General features: G+C 35.6%; 1 long non-coding RNA gene across 1 annotated transcript; it reads left to right on the top strand.

Annotated features, from left to right (window-relative positions):
- Window positions 1-1,047: 1,047 nt before the first annotated feature.
- Window positions 1,048-21,711, top strand: LOC149918961 (uncharacterized). Its single transcript, XR_016464683.1, has 3 exons — window positions 1,048-1,129; window positions 9,826-9,914; window positions 21,408-21,711. It is a non-coding gene; the product is annotated as an uncharacterized LOC149918961 (long non-coding RNA).
- The last annotated feature ends 2,102 nt before the right edge of the window (window positions 21,712-23,813 follow it).

The following is a 23,813-nucleotide window of genomic DNA, read 5'->3' as shown; positions in this document are numbered from 1 at the left end:
CCAGGTGAATGCCCTTCTGTTCTACTTCGTGAGGGATCCAGTCTGCTTTGATACTTTTTGAGTCTACTTGACTAGAAAGATTAAAGATAAAAAATATAATAATATTGAAAGTATCTAAAGAAGTGGGTATCCTGAAAGACTGTGAATATTCAATATTCAATATTCCCAATATGGAAGCATCACTTCCATAGTTTCTTACCTGCTGATCTCCTTAAATATATGCCAGTAACTGTGTTTCCAGCCCTCCTCTTTTTTTCTCTATCTTCTAATGCAAGAAAAGAAGCTATAACGTCTCCTAAGTTTCACATACTCAAGAACATATAGCTCAGGATGAAAGAAAGAAAGAAAAATTAATTCACATAACTGCTGTGTTTGTTGTTTTTTCCCCCACAAAATTGTTCTTAAATGTACAATCTGAAATTTCTATATTATATTTGAGACTTACTTACTACCTTTGCAATACTTAAATAATATCAGGGATCCCTCACATGTGCACCTGCTAGATGAATAGATATCAATGTCAGTATTTTTGTAAGTTCATGGCAAATCTTGTTCCACATAACTGTAAAGAATCGTTTTACTTTACTTGTCATTTGTCCATGAGGGGAGCTCTATTAAGGAGCTCAGTGATGGAGGACAGAGGTCTGTTTCTTTTTTCACAAACTGATGCAGAAATCAGTCTTGCAGGAGAGAAAACTGGAGTGGGAGGTGAGGGTTAAAGAGTCTTTGTGGCAGTGAAAACAGATCTCAGCCTCTTTTTCTCCTATATAAGAGAAAAAAAAAATATATATATATATATATATATATGTCTCCTGGCACCAGGAGATAGAGAGGGGCAGTATCTGAGGGAGCTTATTCGAAGGCACAGAAGAGCTGTCATCTGTGAGGCATCCCAGAACAAAGATTACCAGTAATGGAGCTAAGGTCCTGTATAGTAACTGTTGAGTTACAGCCTGAACCTCTGATTAATCGCCGAGGAAAAAACCTGGTCATGCCTGGGAGCACAAGTGAAGGCAATTCAGCTGTGTGACTGGAAGGGGTGGAGTCTGACTGCCACTGGGGTAGGATTTCTGGTTGGAGATCCCTCTCTTGTGGTGTTTTTCCTCTGTGACATGATCTTCAGAGATGGGTGAGTGCTTTTTTTTTTTTTTTTTTAGCCTTCCACCGTGCTGACCTTTCTGATTGCTACATATCCTCAGCAGAAAGTTGTAAAAGGCAACAAGGTGGAAAGTTGTAATGCAGAGAAAGAGGTGCTACCATGAAATAAAAAATGGAAAATGTGTTTTGTGCATACTGAAGGAAGCTTCTAAATTTGCACTGAAATTGGGAGTGGGCTATTTCTTGGCTTTGTGACAATGCTGAACTAAAACAGTACTGGTAATTGTCATTTCAGTTATTTTGACAGCTGTCACATTTTTCTAAAATGGGAAGCTGCGGTTCCCCAAGCTGTCATTGGTGACTGTCATCTGTACCAAGTACATGCTTATCAACTGAGAACAAGAGTGAAGATTCCCTCAGCAAAGCTTTAACACTGCTAGTGTGTACTCACTGCTTCTACACTTGTCGATGTTCATCTTGACATTTAGTTCCTGTTTTTTTTTTGTTGTTGTTGCTTTTTGTTTTGTTCTTGGGTTTGCTTGTTTGTTTTGTATTAAGGTTCTTTTTTTTCTATCTGTTACACTGTCTGTGGGAAATCCGCCTCTTTCTTATGCAAGGTGAGAAAGGGAGTGAGAAGTGGCTTCTCATACTGTCCTTCAGAGACATACTTTACACTTCATGAGACTAGAATGACATTTAACCTATTCTTCAAGCAAATAAATGATATGAATTTCAAGAACTCATATCATATCTCTATACTGTTCGTATCTATGGAAGGGAGATCTGAGTTGGAGATGAGGTAAAAGCCCATATTTTTGAAACTGAGTCACAACCTTTGACATAAGTGTTATCTGCCAATCAAGGAATATCTTTAAGTTGATAAATACACTAAATATACCAAAATATACTAATATATCTTCAACAAAGATTTAGCATATGTCTAAACTGTGGTAATTCTTTGCCTAAATTGTAAAACATAATTACTGAATGGTAGTTTATTAGCTCATTGTCTCTATTTTATAAACCAAAGACAAGTTTAAAAAAAAAAAGTATTTTTACTTTAATAGATTTCATATGTATTTTTTATTTAAGGTTAACTAAAATAATAATAAAAAAGATTTGTAAAATGTGAAAAATATCCAAAACTGTATTGATTCAACAAAAACAAAAGCAGTGCACACACACAACAACAAACCTAACAATTTCTGTGTTAAAAAAAAACAACAACAACAAAAAACAAAACAAAACAAAAAAAAACTTTTAAGGGCTGAAGGCAAGGATATTTCACATTTTGAATGTCACTGTCTTGCCAGCAGCTCTTTAGACTACAACTTCACAATAATGATGAACTATTTCATGACTACTGCCTCTAGCTGAATTCTTTTTTTTTTTTTCTTCTCAATTCCCTAGCTCCATTCACTCAGCTAAATAACACAATTTACCCAGAGTATTTTAATTCTGGACACAAAAATGTAGACATAAGTTCTTTTAGTCCAGTATTTCCTATTAAATAATACTATTTAAGGGAACAACTTTAAAGGAAATAATAATAACTCTCAAGACAATGCATAATATAGTGCTTACATACTACCATATTTTAATACATTTGGCACACAAAACTTAAAAAAAAAAAAAAAGACAAAAATGAACCCAAACAAAACAAAAAACAAAAAAGAAAGAAAGAAAGAAAAACATAGACGGAAAGCATTTTAGCAGCTGCAATTTCTATTAACTATGTACCATTTACCCAGGCAAGTTAGTCAAAATCAGCCCAGGTGCAGCTCCACAATAGTTAAGTGTTTGACGTTTAATATCACATACATAATGCTAAACACTCCAAAGTGCTCACTTGTGAATATTATCTACTTTTTCTTCAGAAAATCACATAGATTCAAGAAAACTGGGATCTGAACTTCATATGCAGAAAGATTTAATCATTATAAGCCAGTCCAGACTTTATGACACTAGTCCTGATAGCGATCTTGTTCAACCTCCTTTTGTTTGTCTCCTGACCTGTTAAAGAGAAAGCATTTTACTTAGATATTAAGATCCCTAGATATAAAGTACTGAAGAAAGTCTAAAAAGAGTGATGCGGCACACATCTTTCTTCATAGTACTTCTCAATTATTCCTTTGATACATGCACATATATTAAAGACCCTTCTAAACCTTCATATAAACTCTCATATACATTCAAACAAAGGAAACCAAATCTGTCAAACCAGCTTTGAGAGACGGGAAAGGAGCTCATTAATTGTTGTTTGAATCAAAAAGTAAATTTCATATTAACGGCACAGTAACTCGAAATTGAGAAATTAAAATTGAGTTATAGATTTGAAAATTGCCCTAAAATTCATTTAGTACATGAATAATTTTGATTAATATGTTTGTGAGCTATTTCTCAGGCTTTTATGTATAAACACCTTAGCCAAACTATTCCCATGGGGACAGTTATTAGTTGTCTGAGTGTGAAACTATAACTATCTCTGCAGCTTAACAGGGAACTGTTACATTATTCAGATGCGTTAAAGCTTCCTGTTTTGTTTTTTTGTTTTTTGTTTGTTGTTGTTGTTTGTTTGTTTGTTTGTTTGTTTTTTGTGAAGTGTAAATCTGGAAATAAAGGACACAACATTTCATTTTTAGTAGCATAGTAAAAGTCTTTTAGAAAATAATTCACGAAAACACATTAAAGAACTTAAGCGACCGAAGCTGTAGCTGTGTAGACTTACATTCAAGTCTTAGTACCAGCTTTGAACAACTACGTAGGATATCAAATCCCAAATGATAAATGAGTCTTAAGATTTTGACCCTGTCTTATCACAGGCTTTACCACAGGAAGGTGATGGCAGCCTGCATGAGGCAGGAAGTTTCTGCTGCTGAGTTGTAGCCATCAGGAGCCATCAGGTTCACCTGATATATCCTGGCTTGATATACAGCTATTATTATACCACTTTTGTCAGAAGCAGTCCAGAAAATAGCCACAATCCTAATTGATTTAGGCATACCAGGAAAGACTGCCAAAAGATCTGGTAGATTTTAACAAGAAGATAATCAGTTTATGGTCTGGGTTGATCTGTGGTGGACAGAGATGTGATTAAGTCTGAGAAGTCTGGTAAGATAGGGGACCTGCACTGAAGATCTTGTTCTTGATCAGCTTCCAGTCCAAAGTCTTTCCAAGTCTTCCCCAGTGAAGTTGTTGTTGAACTTATGTAGTGGGAGTTAAATCCTTGCAACTGGTTTGATGTGAAGTTCTGAATATAAGCAACTTCCTGCATTTATTATATGTTTTAATTCTGATAAATTACAGGTTCATACTGAGACAAGAATTATGCTCTCTACTGTAAGAAACTGATTTGCTAACTCTGGTCTTACTGAGACATATAAACAGACCACACACTGAACCCCAAAACATGAACTGCTGGGTGATAATCAGATAATTCATAAGCCTTTGTAGTAAAAAATTACACATGCTCCAACCACTGTTTAGGAATTCTATACAGCTTTAACAAAATAACTACTAGGAAATAAAAACACTATTCAAATTGGTAGAACAACTTTTGGAGAAGTAACATTGCTTTTCCTGACAAACTCTGTCGAGGTTTTCTACCTGAAATGCAATTCAACAGTTTAAGTCAGTTTATTGTTGGGACCATCATATTTTAATTCTACATGCAAAGTCAGTTCAACGTATAGCTGAAAAGCTTGACGTATGATTCTGGTGAAATTTTCACTTCCTCACTTGCAAGACTTGAGTTCCAGTTTATTTTAGGCATTTTACTTCAGTTTTAGAAACTCAGTTCATTAAACTTGTTTAAGATAATAACATAAGAACAGTACATTTAATGAAGTATAGAATGTCTCTGTGTTAAGCATAATCAGGATTATTTCTGTAAACTGGATTGCTTAAACAGTGTTGTACCTAATGTAGACAAAGCCTCATTATGGAAGTTGTTTATGCTTTTGAAATATTCTACAGCCTACTGCCTTCATTTTAAAATATTCTGCTATTAGAACAAGAAAGGTGTAAGCCATGTTAGAAATCTCTATTGATAATTTTTGCCATGTATTTTAAAGTGGATGTGAAACTACTCTTGTGGTAACTACTGAACATTTTCTTTTGATTATATATTATCCTGTGAGCATCTTCTAGCTGATTTCACTTTATCTTAATATTTTGGTCTGAAAATTATATTTGAAGATCACATTCTTGAATGGCCAGTTAACAACACCACTTAATATAAAGCTGCAACTCCAGACAGGATTTCAGGACAAGCTGTTGGGGAGCTGGCAGCAGTCACAAGACAATGTTTAGGAAGCTGGGATTCTCTACTTTATGACTAATGTACCATCAGTGGTAGCTACAAGACTTAAGTGAGGACTGCAGAGGATACTTTTATCTTACATGCTTGATAAGTTTGTTGACATTGCATGAGATGGTTGATCAAAGCAGGGCTCATTCATCATGGGAGAGGTCAGGAGCAGAATAATTTGGAACAGTTTTCATTAAAATAGTGTACAGAGCAGTGCCTGAAAAACTGAATAAATTATTCACACTTAAGAGAATCCAGACTTTTCAGAGATAGGTAAACATCATAAAAGAGTGAAGATTAGTTAAAAATGCTACTGTTTGTTTTATTGAGAAACAATTTGTCATTGAAGGATTAGAAATGATCTCTGTTTTGAAAGAGCGCAATTCATATACACTCATGGCTGTTGTGTTATGGATGTGCTCCAGCAGGTCTATGTCTTTCCTGTGACTCCACATCTGGACACAATACTCCAGGTGAGGTCTCACTAGTGCAGAGCAAAGGGGCAGGATCACCTCCCTCACCCTGCTGGCCAAACTTCTTTTGATGCAGTCCATGGTATGGTTGGCTTTCTGAGCTGCAAGGGCACATGGTTGGATCACGTCCAGCTTCCCATCCATCACTACCCCCAAGACCTTTTTGGCAGAGCTGTACTCCATCCTTTTATCTTCCAGCTTATATTGATAGTGAGGGTTGCCAGGTGTAAGACCATGCACTTAGATTTCTTGAACTTCATGAATTTTGCCTGGGCCTACTGCTCGAGCCTGAGTATCTCTGGATGGCATCATATCCCTTGGGTGTGCTGACTGCACCACATAGCTTGGTGTCATTTATAAACTTGCTGAGGGTGCACTCCATCCCCCTGTTGATGTCACTGATAAAGATGGGAAGGTGGTGCTGCCTCTTTGGCTGTGTTTACAGAGAACTTTTTGTTGCAGTTGTACTGTGGCAGCCTAAGATACTGCTGCCTGCACCTCCTTACACCTGCTTTGTCACCAATGTTCCCTGCCTCCTCAAATCTGTCAACAGAAGTACATGTGTTGTTGATATAGCCTCATTCTGTCAAAGCTATCTGTGTGAATCTAAATGCTTTCAAGAGGAAGATTGATACTTTTTTTTCCCATTTGACAAAAATGTTACAGAAAGGTGCATGTTTGATGATGCCAGCAGACCTGAGACGACAATAATCTCCAGTGGGGAAGTGGGGATAATTTGCTGAAGGAGGTAGTGCATTAACTTCTCAGACAAAACTTTAGACTCCTTAATACAGTGTACCAGATTCTGCCTTTTACACCTTATGTTTCTTCCAGATTAATAATTTTTTTTTTGTCAACTCTTCCTCTCAGCTTCTGCCCTTCAAAAAATAGTACCATAGCAACATGAATTGTCCAGCATTATGATTGTACACTTTACAATTGCAGACAGTACTACAGCTTTGAATCTAATAGAAGTTTACACCAGTCTTTTCCTTACCTCTCCTTAGCATCATCTGCTTCACAAACTTCCATGTATATGATTTGGCCCTAAGCATCTAAAGATGGATTGACCCATCATGGGAACAAATGAGATGTGAGAGAGAACAAAATCCATGTAAGGATGTTTTGCATTCTCTAGAGTTCCAGCTGTTCAGCCCTCAAATTCCTTCCTTGCTTGAGGTAATAACAAAAAATCAAGAAGAATTAATTATGAGCTAAACTTAAGCTTTTAATTATGTCACTTCTTCACTATATTCCCTACTGTTTTTATTTGAAATATGCCTTAACTTCCAGTGTCAGACACTGAAATGATATTGGAGACAGAAGAGTTCAAGTCAGAGGAGAGAAACTGTGGGTTTGCTTTATAGTTTGGATTTGAGTATGTAGGAAGTTTGTTAGTTCGGTGTTTTTTATTTGTTTAGTATGTGTTTTTTTAAATTATTATTATTATTATTATTTTCATGTTGTTCTAATATTTAGCTGTAGTGCAGACAGCTTGAATAATTACAATGATCAAAATCTGGAGGATACCACCCATCTACTTCTGGTCCTCAAAACAGAAAGAGTACTTTAATAGGAAAGAAAAAGCTTTTTTGATGTGTCAAGTGCTGTCACTTTCTGTGTGAAGTGAGAACTAAGGCTTTGCAGGTTAAATCAATCTGAAGAAATTACAAAGAGCTTTGGAGTCAAGAGCAAAATTAGACAACCTTCTCAAAGCATAGCTTTGATTTAAATAAATCAATTAGTGTTTCATCCCATGCTTAATTTTAAAAGGCTGAAATGCAAATAATTGCATGATGTTATTTGTTTTTAGTATATAATCAAAACTCTTGTCTTCAACAAGTGTGATAGTTGATAATTTTTCATGTATTCCCATAAATGTAAGTGTGCTTCTTGTGCTCATCTTTTAGCAGACTGAAAGCACCTGAAAAACAATGGTGTAGTCTTGTCTGCGCCTCATGAGCTTCACTGAATCAACTCAGAAATCACCCTCCTCAAAAACCACTTAAGAGTGACTCAATCACTCTCCAGAAGGAAATCCACATTGACTGCACAGAGACTGTTCCACCCACAGACCTTTCACTTAGGTTACAAAGAAATGTTTTAAATTCCCTTCTTAAGATGAAACTGTTACCTAAATTTAAATTTGGAGTAATTTCTTGTAACATAAGTATTTTAGTGGAAGTAAATTTTGGTCCCTATAATGACTATAGTATACCTGCAGAGTATTGGAATAAGGATGTATGACCTTTCAGGTCTATAAATTGTTTCCTATTCTTTCAGTTCCTGATGGAATTTGGTCTTTTAGAGATTATTATGAGAAAATATATTGGTGCCACTAAGCAACCCAATTGCTATTTCCAGGCAGTCAATGATTAAGTGGTTTAAGATATATATGAATTTGTCATTCATATGTTACTCATATGTAACAAAAAGTTACTCCAGTCTGATGTTAATTTCACTGACAGCCTGCAATTAGGTCCACTAAGATACTATTTGAAATGTGTTACTTAACTGTCATGAGAAGAAAATGCATCATAAGTACATTAAATAAAGCGTAGTATATTGAGGATTCACTCACTCAATTTACTAGATAAATATCCGTTGAACCTGTAATCAAATAGCTATTTGAAAGCTTCTGAATTATCTGCATTTCTATTTTAATTTATTGATAATGACTTTCCATTGTCAGTGGCATTTCTATTATTTTACTGCTTAGTTCTTTTCCTTGTTTCCCCAATTCAAAACCCAGATTAAAGAGTAATTGTGTTTCTCAGCATCTTTGAAAGGGGGGGAAACTTCTGATACTACTTTATCTTGGAGCAATCAGAGTGAATATATGGTAGGTGAATTCCAGAGCTTTGATCTCTTTACTGCCTGAATGGGCTGAATATTTGTTATATTTGTACACTGCAACACAACATACTGGTAGTATTTAGAGGTGGAGGAAAGGTAGATGCTTTTCATACAGTAATTAAACAGATTAATTTATCACGGAACAAAGCACGTTAGGAGGGAGCGGAGTCCAGATGCTTAGTCTTGTAAGAAAACTGCTCTATGGTGGGGAGACATAACACAGCCTCATGACTTGTACAAAGCTTTGGCGACTCCTTCCCATGACAGAAACAACATTCAAAACTTGAATGTACATGACAAAGACTCTTCTGCTGTAGAGTGGATGTGTGAATAAAAGTCTCCTCTGGATATTAATGACTCAAATAATAATAAAGAATCAGATTTGAATAATTTGACTCAGTCCTAGAATTTAGAGAATGTCCTCAAACCATCAGATTATTTAAAATACATAGCTTTTCATTATTTTTTGAATCCCTAGTCATTTCATTTGTCACAACAGAGAACACAGCACATATGTTATAAATAGAAAAATATGTTATTTTTCATGTTAAAGAAAAAGTTTTTGTTAGGTATTTGTATGTGTATATGTAATTTAATATGTATCTATATATATGAAGGCTGTTCTGAAGGTAATTCCTCCTATTTTACTATGTTGACCTATGATGTCAGAGGTGGATGTCTGTGGTATGGCAATAGAGGTTGAAGCTTCCCAGCAATAACCTGTTACATGTTTTTGATGTTTGACAGATGGCAGAATGAGGTCTGACGTGGAAGCATGTATGAAAGAAAGATTTGTAATTGAATTCTTCTATGCAGAAAAAAATTGCACCCACTGACATCACCAATGCTTGTGGAATGTTTATGGCAGCTAAACAGTGAATGTGAGGATGTGAGTGGTGTTTTTCAGCAGTGGTGACAGTAGGTCTCCTTTGCTGGTACAGATTGTTATGGGCATGGCATGTAGGTTCCTGTTCATCACTGGTGAAAATGCATAGGTAATGGTGAGGACTATGAAAAATAGTTGAGAAATAGTGTTTTGCAGTAAGTAATCTGCTCTACTGAATAGTGTTATTGTGCTCTCTGTTGTAGTTTCCATGAACATAAATAGAAGAATCACTTCTGGAGCGGCATACATATATGCAGCCCAAGACAATGTCCATTTGCTAAATGTGGCCCAGGTAAGCCAAAAGGTTGAATATTCATGAGTTATTCCTTGTTGTTAAAGTTTGTTAACACATTTCTATGGAACAAAATTACTGCTGTAATCATGTACTATTTTTCCTAACAAAAATGGATCCTTAAATGAGCAATAACTGGTTATCTTTATCAAAAACAAGCAAATATTCAGCACATGCTTCGGAACTTGTCTCCTCTGCCTTTAACTGTAAGAAAAGGTTATTGCTTTAATGGCGGGCAATATTTGCTATTGTTCCTCCTGTCTGTGCACTTGTTTGTATACACAGATGTACCAAGTGCCCAGCTCAGCTGGAGATGAACATTTCAGTAATGTATCCTTGTTTAGCGCTACCAGCAACTCAGAATACTTTGTGGTACTGGCCTGGGCAAGAGCGCTGGTCTGAATGTAACAATAGCATGGACAAGCTGCTGGCAGCAGGCAAAAAGTCTTCTGCATAGGGAGACCTGTGGAACTGCATGAAGCAATAGGTGTAGTCTGCTTGTATTAGGCATGAGTATCTCATAGGAAGGAATATGAAATATTATTGAGTATTGTGAAAGAGTGAAGTGCTGCTGATGCTAACCTTCTGATTTTTAGGAAGCAGACTTCCTAAGATGAGGTCTGTGATATTCTTTTCTCATTATCAGGGGAACAGAAATTGTAATTATCTGAGCATTGCTTCCTCTTCTTTTGCAAGCAGGCAAGGGTTGTATGAACCCTATATTTGTTCATATGCCGGTTAATTGTCTCAGATGGGCTTCCTAAGTAAAGCACTAAGTGGCTTCCTACATGTTCTTGGGTAAAATTCTCCTTATTTTTTAAAAAATTCTTGTATGTTAAGAGCAATAAAAATTTCTGCCAAACAGTAGCCTGTTTTGAAGACAATGTTCTAACAATTAAATAATTTTAAAGAATTGCATATAAAATGGTTTAGTAAAAATCATTATAAAACAAACCACAGAGTAAGAATCACCTGTATCTACTCATTTGAAAAATACGAGAGAGAAGACAGGTTTTGTTTTTGTTGTGTTGATCCCTATGCTTTGAATGAATAATTGGGTGTATCTATGGTGAGGTGCTGGAACAGGCTGCCCAGAGAGGCTGTGGATGCCCCATCCCTGGAGGTGTTCAAGGCCAGACTAAATGGGGCTGTGGGCAGCCTGGTCTAGTATTAAATGGGGAGGTTGGTGGCCCTGCCTGTGGCAGGGGATTGGAGATTCATGATTCTTGATGTCCCTTCCAACCCTGGCCATTCTGTGATTCTGTGAATAAATATGTAGTCAACATTATGGAACAAGTTTTTTTGGCACTTGTGATTTATTGAAGAATTTTTGAAGTTGCTTTAGCAACTCTACCTCAGTCCTGTCCTGAGACCATGTGAGAAGAGGACAGCTGTGTGAAAAACACCTTCAATAAAAACTTCATAAGTTCGTGACTGACACCAGAACTGAGGTTCACAGATTAGTTCAGAAACTACTTCAAAACTTGCCCTCAAGATACAGGAGAAGAGTGAAATAGTTTGAGTTAACATTTTCTGTTATACTGCCTACAGAAGCCCTGAAGCAATTTAATATATTAAAATGAGCCAGAAATTGGAAGTTAAAGTGAAGACCATGTACTAGCAGGCTGGTAGATTTCTTTCTCTCATTTTTGGCTAGTTCGATAAGTAAAATTGCTTAACTTATTACACTTGTGACACACACTCTCTTTATAACACTTTGATAGGTAAAACAGAACGGAGGCATACTAATTCTCCAAAATTTTCTTCTTTAACTGGCACTCTGGCCTTATTTATACACTTAAAAAAAAATCTTTTGTCATTAAAATCCCGTCTTCTTATTTAGAATTATTTGATGATTCGGGAAAAGAATATCACATTGTTCTACCTTTTTCACAATCTTTATTTGCATCACCAAGACATATTTATGCTTCATAAAAATCATTCCTTGTATATGTCAATATTAATTGCTTCCTTTTCATAGATCAGAAATAGTTACATTTCTGTTTTCAAACTGACAGATGCTTTTCTCAAAACACATTCAGAAAGAGGTGTTTCTTCACTTGTAAGATAAGCCTCATATGTTAAAAAAAATATTCTCATACTTTCCCAGCTTGTTACTAGCTTCTCTAATCTGTCCTTTTTTAAAAAAAAAATCTTCATTAAACTGATCAAGGTTTTCAAAACCAAGTACTATATTAATAGTCAGTTGACTCTATGATCTACTTCTTCTTACTAGTAGTGCTATGTTCATAATAGCAATAATTTCCCATACATTTACATACCTGGAAAGTCATGGTCCTTTAATTGATGGCTTATCAATCTGTAAGTGCAGCTCTAGGTATTTAATATTAGTCAAAGAAAAAAGGTGAAGCTACAGAATTTGCATTTGCATTTGCTTTGCTCTATGGTCTGTAATTCCCAACCGTCCTTTGAGTTGGTGAGATTGCCTGGTAAATGCAGTCAAATCAAACAGTTTGACATTCTGCCTCTTTAGTTTTGCTTTTTTTTCTCATTTAAAAAACAAAAAACCTATGTTGTTGTTGTTAATTTATTTGTAGGAAAGATGGGATTTGATGTTGTGAACCATTGAAGGGGAAAGGTCTAATAGTTTCCTTACTGAAGGATTGTTTCAACTGGATAGTTGTAGTAAAGGGCTTTTATCAGAAACTTTGTTCCTCTATTTATACGGTATGAAGCCGTGAACCAGCTTAATGGCTTATGTTTGTGGTAGTCAGTTCTTTAGACAGAAACGCACACACAAATCTTTTTCTTTTAACTCGAAGAAAAATAGCAAATGAAGAATTACAGATTTTACTGAAGTTAATACTTTGAGATTTTACCTGAGCTGTCTTTGCCCAGCTCAATGTATGTGATTTTTAAATCTGAATGGAAGAATAAGCTTGTATTCTTTACTCCATTTTCTGTATGTACTGAAAATTAGTTTCATGAGTGATCTTAATAAACCATTATAGTTTTGTAGGATTAGAAATAATGAAGGAAAATTCTGTTTTTAGTAGTTCTAATATACACATTTTCAGTTTAGCAATACACTACATAGGCCTAAAAAAGTGATTTCTGATTTGAAAAAGATTTTCCAAAAAGAAAACCTCTATAGTGTTTTCAGACTACGTAGTTGCATTTGTATATTATGCTCTTACTGCTCACTTACTGTTATTTCAATCCTAATTCATTAAAAACACATGGAATAAAATCCAACATAGTAGAAACAGCACTGAAAGAATAACTTATTTACTCACTTATGACTGGAATATAGTTTTTGAATTCTCAACAGGTGAAATCACTATCCTTCGCAGGTAAGTTGATGACCTTACATAAAGTGTGCTTTGAGCAGCACTAGGCTGTCTTTTATGTGTGCCTGCAGCTGAAACCATCCCTGTAGGCATGCTTCAGTCACCACCTTCTCTGTCAAACAGAGCCCAAGGCTCACTCAGTAGCTACAGGAAATGTTATGTATAGATGTATTTCCAGAGAGTTCAGGAAAATGCACTGTGACTTATGTTTGCTGGATGCTGAAGTTTCTGTGACATGCAAAACAAAAAGTGCAGCTATGGATTTAACAGTGAAAATTCACTCTGGCTCTTTAGTCTAGATCTCTTGCCTGTTTTCCACTGCCAGTTGTAAATGATTTTCGTTAAAATCACTTTCTCCAAAGCAGGTGGTCTAATTTTGTTTCCATTTGGGCAAGTATTTTATTTCATGCATGAAACATGATATGAATAGTATTTCAGGAAGATCAAACAAGGAAGCATAAGATTCTAATTGGTATTATTGCAGTTTAGTAGTTATTTGAGTTTCCTGTGAAGAGATTATCAGGGGAGGGGCACTAGCTGGAGCTGCAGGTGATATGTGTTGTTAATGTCACTAGAGAGCTACAGTTCCTAGTCAAATGGCTCTCTGTCATTTTATTGCACAGGTTTTTATTTCTTATTTCTGGAAAATAAATTGAGAAGACCACTAAGTGCTTACGTGCAGTGGAGCACATTCTGTATTTAGCACCTCTGTTGCTCTTTTCTAAGAGAAGTGGTTTGACATTATAGTTCAGCTTCTAATTAAAGAAATTTTTCATACCCAAAGCAAATGCACTGTCCTGTGAAGATAAAAGTATCACTAAGCACTGAATGTTGCAAACTCCACTGGCAGAAATCTTATTAAGAGCACAATGGCAACTGCACCGTAGTGGAGATTGGTAAAACTTGGGAATAAAAGAGGTAAATATCCTTCTTGAGGTCACATCTGACTCTCTGTATCATTTTGGGCACAGTTCCATTGTGTCCTTAATTTCTTTCTACACAAGGAGCTACAGTACATTTTTGATTGCAGAATGTATTTACAAAACAAGGCTGTTTGGCAGAGTGTATGGTGCTATGCAGTTCTGTTATGTGCCAGTTTAGAGATGCGTTTGATTAGATTATTTCAGACCAGCTCATGTGAAAGAACTATACAAGGCATGTGTGAATGATATTGCTTGAACCAGAACTAACCTGACCAAAGGCAGTATTTATTTCTAAGTAAATGGATGTCTATTATAGTAAAAGATAAAATTATGATGAGGTAATATTCAAATCAGATGCAAGCAGAGTAATTGCTAAATTAGCATTACACAAGAATAAACAAGAAAACAACCTGTATATCTAGTAAACACTCATCGTGCTCTTTCCTTTCTCTAATTCAAAGTAATGTTCTCATTTTAACCTCCTTAGCTATAGTTGAGTATAAGAAAACAAATTACTTAAAAATCAGAATATACCAGATTGTTCCAACGAAGACCTTGACTCGTGGCATTCCACAACACTTTTTTAGCAGTAACAGAAGCATGAAAGCTCAGGCTATACAATTCTTACAGGGCTTGGAAAGCTAAGTAATGCTCACTATATCTATGCTTGCCTGTAGCGTGAAATTTATCTTTGTCTTTTTAATGAATCTTTTAAACTTTTTTTTTTATTTCTTCTTTTCATGTGAGAATATACCTGACTGACTTCTTTTAGTTTGTCCTACATCTGTGGACTTACTGAACTGATATGTATGGCATCCTATAAGGGAATGATTTATCAGATTGGGTGTTTCCAATTTTCATTATGAAGAGCATTGTGTTTGATATGATGTAGGAGAGCTTAATCTTTTTGATTGACAGCCATCTTTTAGCGCACAGTGAAGGAGGCTTTTGGATCTGTGAGGACTATAAACTTAGGATGGGTTTTTGCAGAGTTTATATCACCCAGTATTGCTTTGTTGGCACATACAGGCGATAAGTTTCATAGCTCAGGAGCTACCCTAATGTGCTGTTAAAATTTACAGACTGAAATATCTAAATTAATCCTCCTCCCCTATTCATTTTAGACAGACTTTTAATAAGCGAGAGGACATATGCTGTTATAACAAAAAGATACTAGCATTTATATAAAGGCACAATTCAGTGTTCAGTAAAGCACAAAGTGGTATCTGCATTCATAATTTATGATAAATTTTGTTTTAAACAGTACACATAAATGTTGGTGACCTCTAATTTCAAGTGCATTGGAGAGACTGTAATTTCAGTTGACTTTGACTCACTTTTTTCAGTAAGCTCAGAGTGTCCTTTAAATTAAATGTTAAGAAATCTTTTCAATGCAGATAAAGTGGCTTGAAATTTGTCCTGAAAATAACAAAACATCTGTAGTAAAAATGTAATCTTTCACACAATTTTTCACTAGGATGATTTTCACTGTAAACAGAATTTCTTACACTGGTTTAAGATAGTAACTAATTAATATGATCAAGGTGTGTGTGTGTGCGTAGGTGTTTCATAGAATCACAGAATTGGTATGGCTGGAAAAGACCTCTGAGACTATCTAGTCTGTGTGAGAGTCTTTCTTTGCTTTTTGGCTCAAAGTTTTCTTCCTGAGGTATTTCTTGTGATAAGACTCCAACGGATTTATTGAGGAGGCAAGTGATGGGTGCTACCGTGTGACAACATCACTTTGTGGACATTTGAAAGCCCCTTCCTCCAGAGGTGCTTGCCTCCAGAAGAGAGTGCTCAGGAGTGTTTACTGGTGGAAGATCTGGCCTGTGACTAAATAGCTCCAGCTTGGTATGGGAAAACTGGGGAATGATCCATCCTGTCCTGTGAAAAACAGGATGCAGATGGGCATCCCTGCTTCCTCTTATCTGCTGGCAAGGCCCGGAAGATGGGAACAAAGGAGTTTCTGCTAAGATCCCAAAGCCAGAAGCTGCCAAAAATTAAAAATAAAAGAACAATATAAAACACAGAGGTCACATAGTAGGTCTTGCAATTAATAATAGCAGGTTGTTCAGTGAGATAGTTCGGCCCACAGAACATCTGTGGTTTGAACCACAGAATCACAGAAGTTGGAAAAGGCCTCCATGATCATCTAGTTCAACAGTCCACCTACCACGAATATAAATATATTTATAAATATAATATGACAGTTTGCACACACCATATTGGCCCCGGACTCAGATTTTATTCTGTCCTCACAGCATAGTTTAGCTAACTGAGGAAAATATATACTTCATATGGAACTATAAGTGCATTTCATTATTTCAGTTTTAAGATCACTTAGGAAGTACAACAAGCTGAAGAATACTATTTTTACCCGAAGTGATTTAGATTTTTTCAGAACGTCTATTGCTGTGTTTTGCGAGAGTTTTCAAAAGCACTTGCTCAGTAGTTCCAGTTTATATTGTAGGGTTGTTTTTTTGGTTTTTTTTTTGTTTTTTTTTTTTACCTCCCTCGTCTTCTGGTATTTATACTAAGTTTGAATATTTGTTTCTCCTGATAATGATGATCCCTTTTTTCATTTTGTTCTTACTATGCTCTCTCTCTTCACCTTTTAAAATACCAATAACCACTTAATATATGTTTAACTCTCCTTTTGTGTTAATACTTTTGTGTTACTTCTCACTCTATCGCTTCTTTCTGACTATTTGAGATAATCTCTGGGAGCTCTCCATTTTTTCTTCAATTTATGCAGGAATAGCACAATCTATGTAAGGCTGGACTGGGAACATTACCTCCTTGCTTTATCTTGTGATAGCTCTCTGCAGAAGATTGCATTGACCTTTTTTGCTTGCTTATTTTAACACAAGCTTGCAGAGGTTCATACTGCCAGTTAACATTGATCATGGTTCACACTATGACAGAAATGGAGAAATTTGAAAGGCTTACATGTTTTTAACAGGAAAGATGATAGGAACACCACTTGATTTTGTTAAATATTAAGCCAGCCTGTTTTAGATTTCTTAATATGGGAAAGCTGTACTAAATCTCCATTATTCCTTTTAGTACCATGTTTTTGCCTTTTACTATTCTTAATATATCCATACATATTGCCTGGGGTATGTTCCCATTCTGTATTGTTTTCATGAGAATTATCTGTACTATATTTATTTCTAGAGCAAAAGAAAATATCATAGAAATGCCAAATGCCCCTTCTCCTTTGACCTTTCTCCTACAGCATTGAAGAGCAAGTTTACTTCTTATTAAGCAGGATAAATAATCAACAGTCATTAAAACCAAGAAATATGTCTTGGTTAGTGAATTATGCACAGAGCATATTTCACATTTAGTATAGCTAGGATTTCAAAATGAGGCATTCTCCAAACAGGCCAATGCTTACTTTTTTCAAAAGCATGTCTGAAGTTCGGAACCTGAATAAAAAATTACATTGCTCTCTATCACTGTGAGATAGTGGTCAGAGAAGTCTTCAGAACAGGCACAGACCTTGGTATCTATCAACTCATAGGACAGCGTGTGAGTCAACAGATTATTAAGGGGCATTTTCCTTTTGTTGAAACTGCTCAGCTGCAGCAAAGATAGTTGCTTTGACTGGAAACAGATAACATGAATCTCTGTCAAAATAAACTTTTTTTCTTGAGTTGAGTTCCATTCCCTGATTTAAGGAGTATATATGTATGTATATATAATGCATTTCAGTCTTTTGAATGGATGAATGAATGAACAAAAATAATCTGATTCAGAAAGATCCTCTTTGTTTCTATGTTGTTCCTTATTAACAATTCAGAAAACAGCAAATGTACATGAAATTATTATTTTTTATGCAAAAGGTAAATCATGATACAGCTTCTAAACTTTACTATTATTAATAATCATATATAATAAATACATCCTTCCCACCTTAAGCAAAATGTAACTACTGAAATAAATTCTGCTCATACATATTCTCAATACAGAAGTTCTTTCAGCATTTATTATATCAAAAAATCTGAACTCTTATGGTACTGAGCACAATAACTATTTTGGCCCAGGTACTCCACCAATAAGTTCTATTTTCTGCATTAAATGTAGCACCTCTAAAATGAAAGAAAAAATATGTAGTAATTTTGTTCTTCAGAATAGTCATCTTATATTGTTTTCACAATAAAAGATGCATTATCATTCTGACTAATAGTGGACTTTCTGTCAGTTCCTGAGTGGTAGCTGAAACTGAATTTTCTTTAATCAGATTTTATAAATGTCCTTCCCAAGTTTTGTTTTTTTGAAAACTGAGTTTTCAAATAAGTGGCCCAAACAAAATGTAGAAGCCAGTTTGTTCAGAAATTCTGTACTGGCATTTCAGATTATGTTCCTTTGAACATACTCAAGAATAAACTGACTACTTCATATATTAAAAAAAGACTGCCTATTGTAAGTGAAAAAAGCTTAAGTACAAAAGGATATGAACCATTTGCATAAGCAGTGGCTTAGATGGAAGTGTTTTAATCATTATGCATACTGGGAGATGAAGCTTCTGCTACATCACTACAATGGTGAAGAGTAGTAATATACTTTAATTAGAAGTCACAGCCTAGCACAGTTTTTACTTATCATGTAAAGTTCTAGCACATATTTTATTTCTTGGTCCTAAAGAAGAAAAGGGGATTCATTTTTAACATCTGAACTCTCAAAAATTAATGTAGTTAGTACATAAAACATGTCAAAGAATTTTTGGGATACTGAAGTGTCCAGTATTAGCAAAACAGCAGTACTATTTTTAATTTTATAAGCGTGTTTCAGAATGCTGGTTATGCCAGCAAAATTTAATCTTAGATGTATACAGTGCTAGCAAGCACAATATTCTCTGAACCGAACATGGAATTCTGAAGTCACTTAGTTAAGGAAAACTAACCAACCAACTAGAGAACAACTCCTCTCCTTAGATGAAGAGATAATTTCATTTCTTAACTTGTTTATTTTTTATTAACTGTGAGATTGACAATATCATGAGTAATCAATGAACTAGCATATTGTCTTAGCCACCAGAAATTTGATGTAGCCCAGGCTCACTTTTTGTACAAATAGTGATTGACTAAAATCTGACAGAAATCTTTGGAAGACAGTGATTTTTCTCTGGTGGTCTACTACAGAGTTTATATTCCAGAGTTCTGAAAGGTAGAAGTTACAAGGATACAGAAGCTACAGAAATTTTCTATCCCTTTCGTTACTTACTCAGGTGCAAGTACAAAGCTATGACATGATTATAAACGATGGAAATAATTACATTAGTGGTAACTGGGATCATTGGACCAGGGATAGAATAAAGGAAAGATAAGACAGATAGGCAAGAGGAGAGAAGAGAATCACAAACATGAACATTTTATATGGTTGTAGGGCTGAATAAGACGTAATATTTTTCAGAGATAAATAAACATATTGTACATCGAATAGTATTTCTTTTTTCTTTCTAACTCCCACCCCTACCTCTCTGAATTTTGTAACTAATTCATGCTGTTTTTCTGCTATCTTTTTCTTTTTTTCCCTTCTATTCCATTATTTGTAAGTGAATGAAATGCCTTGTAGTGCATGAACAAGTTTTGCTTATGGCAACATTTGAAATATGTGTGCAGTGCGGCAAATTAAAACCCAAACTAACTTAAACACTGCCCCTGCTCTGCTCATTTTTTTTTGGCTTTGAGATTACAAAACATCATTCACTCTCCAGATGAAAAGCAGACTTAGAATAATACAGGCAATATGGAGAATAGCAAATTCTGCTGAAACATGGAACACCATCTGAAATAATAATGAATGCAATATTCTGCAGATAATATTTTGATGGAAATAGGCACAGTCAAATTATCCACTGTAGATGAACACGAATGAATCATCAGAATGTTCTAATTCTGCCAGAACAGTAAAAGAGATAAATATTTTAAAGATATTAGCTACTTTAAATAAGTGTAAATCATTAATAGAGTTGTTAAATAGTCAAGTTTATGTTTTAAAGGTCTTGCCTAGTTTTTCAGTCCCTTCAAGACAAATATGCTTTGGGAGAAAAAATTGAAAACAAATACTTCAAATTTTGTCATGTACAATTTGCTTTAATTAAAATGGAATGTAGGTAAGTAAGTACAAGAAATAGAAGAAAGAGAGAGGAAAAGGAAAGAGAAAGGGAAGGGAAGAGGAAGGGAAGGGGAAGGAGAGGGGAGGGGAGGGGGAGGGGGAGTATTTGACATGAAATCTCACCATCTAAGTTAGTATACTACCGGTACGGATCTTAGTAAAGGACAATACCAATGCAAGGTTCAAATAGAGATCTTTAACTTTTAATTTGAAATAAAGATCTGAAATTCAAAATCCAAATGTGCAAAACCAAAATTCAACACTAGCATAAAATCCAGGAAAATGTGAAATGCCAAGTTTGTGACAGCCATTTATCAGCTCATACGTACAACTGTGGCAAGAGGTTACTTAAAAGGTTCCCATTATCTTCCTTGGAAATTAGCAAGAAGTATTGTCTGTAACTCATTTTCAAATAATCTGTAAAATGAAAGCTAATCAGTGTCTGCCAATGATGAGTATAATTTTGAAGGGTAATTATAATCACTGACTATTTTCTTTGAGATATTAGTTTGCAAATAGTTGTGGTCTGGCACATGCTCAAGGTAATGATTCTGATTGTTTGGCTGTTGAGAATTCAGACCCATTACCAGTGAGCTGCAGTGAAGCTCTGCGAGCAGCATGGGGTTTTGCAGCACAACAGGAGATTTCCATAGAGCGCAAGATGCACTTCTACCATCTGAAATGTCTGCGTGGGTGTTTGTCTCTTGGTTCATTGCTTCACCAGCCACTGTGTCTAATTTGGAATTACTTTTCATTCTACGTTGCTTCTATGTTCTCCTCTCCTTGCATAAGCTCAAGGCTAGAGGCAGAAACTCCTGAAATCACCTAAGCTAAAACCATGCCCTATGCTAGTGATGCAAGAGCAATGCCTCTTAGCTGTTAGACTCAGAGGGGAGACTTCCAGATATTTATCATATTTGGGTTCTTTCAATCATTTGTAACTATATATATATATATATATACACATGTATATGTATGTATATGTATATGTATGTACATATATATATGCATATATATTTGCAACATAAAAAAACACAGCAAATACTCCCATTTTCATTCAGTGAACATTGGAGTTTTCTGGTATTTGTTTACTATTCTCCCCTTCTCTTTTCTCCAAATTCCTATGAAAACAGATCTATCATTGGGCAGCAGCATTCAGAATTGGGAACCAATGCACCAGAAGCAGGCTGGGGTTTTCCAGTAAGCGATGTGTGACCTGCACTATTTGATAACAGCAACTCCCAGCAGAGCACTTATCACCAGACTCCACCTCTGAAGATCTGAGTGGGAGGCTATTGTAGCAAACTCTTTACACTGAAATGAATGCTGAATGTGCGTACATCAGAGTGATCAGTGACTCCCATAGATATCTAGGTTGTGTTTCAGGTTGTTTTTTGTTACAAAACTTTTAACTTCTCCCCAAGATGGAAGGATGATACTGGCATATGTGTTTGTTTACAAGTCTGTTCTTTCAAAGCTTACCTAAGACTTTTAGTACTTTAAGGACTATTTTTTTCAGTAAGTAGGTGTCCAAAGCTGTTTGAAACTTGGGCCCAACTAGTTCACAAGGAGAGATAAAATCACCCATATCCATAGTCTCTTGGAAACTCTCGATGTGTATTTTGTCAGCTCCTTGAATACAGAGGCTGTAAGTTAAAGACAGCTGATAGACAGCCTCGATCAATCTCTAACTGTTCCTACACACGTGCAAAGAGCATGCTATCTAATTTGAGATGTTTGATTTATCTGTATAATCTCAGTATAAATAGTTGAAAACAGATTTTATTTATTTATTTATTTATTTATTTTTACTTACAGAGAATATGCAAGGAAAGTTTAAATAAAGATTTCCAGTTATGTTTTTTTGAGGCCACCTAATGAGCATGCTGCATCACAAAGCTGCAACAGATAGTAAGCTATTAACAGATATTAATAGATACTAAGATTTTAAGGTACAGTGTAGTCATAGTGTTTTTGGATTCAAAGTTTGCTCATGGTGAGACAAGTATAAGCTGTGTTTTGCACAATTCAAATATCTGCACAGCTGGGATTTAGCGTGGTCACCCAGAAAAATAGGAATGCATGCTTAGGCAGAATCTTTGCAAGATATTTGGCTAGGGACCCTTTGCTTGGAGAGCATTTTTTGTTTTAACTTCTCTGTGATAAAGCTCCAATTTCTCAATAAGACAGTAAGTCTTCACATGTCATGGATATTGTGAAATATAGCTGTTTGTATGAATCCCATAACCAGCTGCTCTGCTGAGTAATGTAAAATCATGTTGTGTAAACGATGGAATTTAGACAATGCATATCAAAGGACAAATGATGAAGTCAGAATAAAACAATGAATTTCTGATCACATATATAAAGTGCCAGAGATTTTAAGCTTGTTACAGGATTTTGTGATATAGTGGAATACATATGAGAAATAATGAAAAAAATTTTGAAACACATAAATCTTCTCACAAGGAAACTAAACTAAGTGTGTGTTGTAAGCTTTAATGCTGACATTATAATTTGTTCAAATTCTTTACTTATGAAGCTCTTGAATAAAACCAAAAAGGAAAACGAATTTGTAAATGTTATTATTTATTTTTCCTGTCATATTTTTTTATTTATCAGAAATGTGACCAGCAGGTTGAGGGAGCTTATTCTACCCCTCTACTCTGCTCTCGTGAGACCCCACCTGGAGTGTTGTGTTCACTTCTGAGGACCCCAACACAAGAAAGACATCGAGATGTTTGGAGTGCATTGAGAGGAGGACCACAAAGATGATCAGAAGGCTGGAGTACCTCCATATGGGACCTTATAGCAGCCTGCCAGTACCTGAAGGCCTACAGGAAAGTTGGGGAGGGACTTTTTATGAGGACAGGTAGCAACAGAACAAGGGGAAACGGTTTTAAACTGGAAGAGGGTAGGTTTAGACTAGATATTAGGAAGAAATTATTTACTGTGAGAATTGTGAAACACTGGAACAAGTTGCCCAGAGAGATTGTGAATGCTTCCCCCCTCCCGGAGGTGTCCAAGGCCAGGCTGGATGGCGCTTTGGGCAACCTGGTCTAGTGGAGGATGTCCTTGTCTATAGAAGGGGTATCGAACTAGATGAACTTAAAGGTCCCTTCCAACCGAAGCCATTCTGTGATTCTATGATTCTGTGATACTAATTAATATTTGCAGATTTGTGAGTAGAGGAGAATTTAAAATTTTTATCTTGTTGGCCTTATCTCTGAAGTCAATGAATCATTTCAGTGCATCCATAAATAATTATCTTGGGTCACAGAAACATCAAATGCACATGATCTCTTATACATATAGAATCAGAAAATCATAGAAACTGTAGAGTCGGAAGGGACATTTAAATGTCATCTAGTTCAGCTCCCCTGAAATGAACAGGGACATCTACAGGTAGAGCAGGTTGCCTGGTCCAGCCTCGCCGTGAAAGTCTCCAGGGACAGGGCATCCACCATATCCTTGAGCAACCTATTCCAGTGCCAGTATAAGACTTTTTCCTTATATCTAGTCTAAATCTACCCTCTTCA

Source organism: Phasianus colchicus, chromosome 2 (assembly GCF_987193195.1).
Source record: "Phasianus colchicus chromosome 2, bPhaCol1.hap1.1, whole genome shotgun sequence".
NCBI classification, from domain to species: domain Eukaryota; kingdom Metazoa; phylum Chordata; class Aves; order Galliformes; family Phasianidae; genus Phasianus; species Phasianus colchicus.
This window is presented reverse-complemented; position numbering and strand designations above follow the sequence as displayed.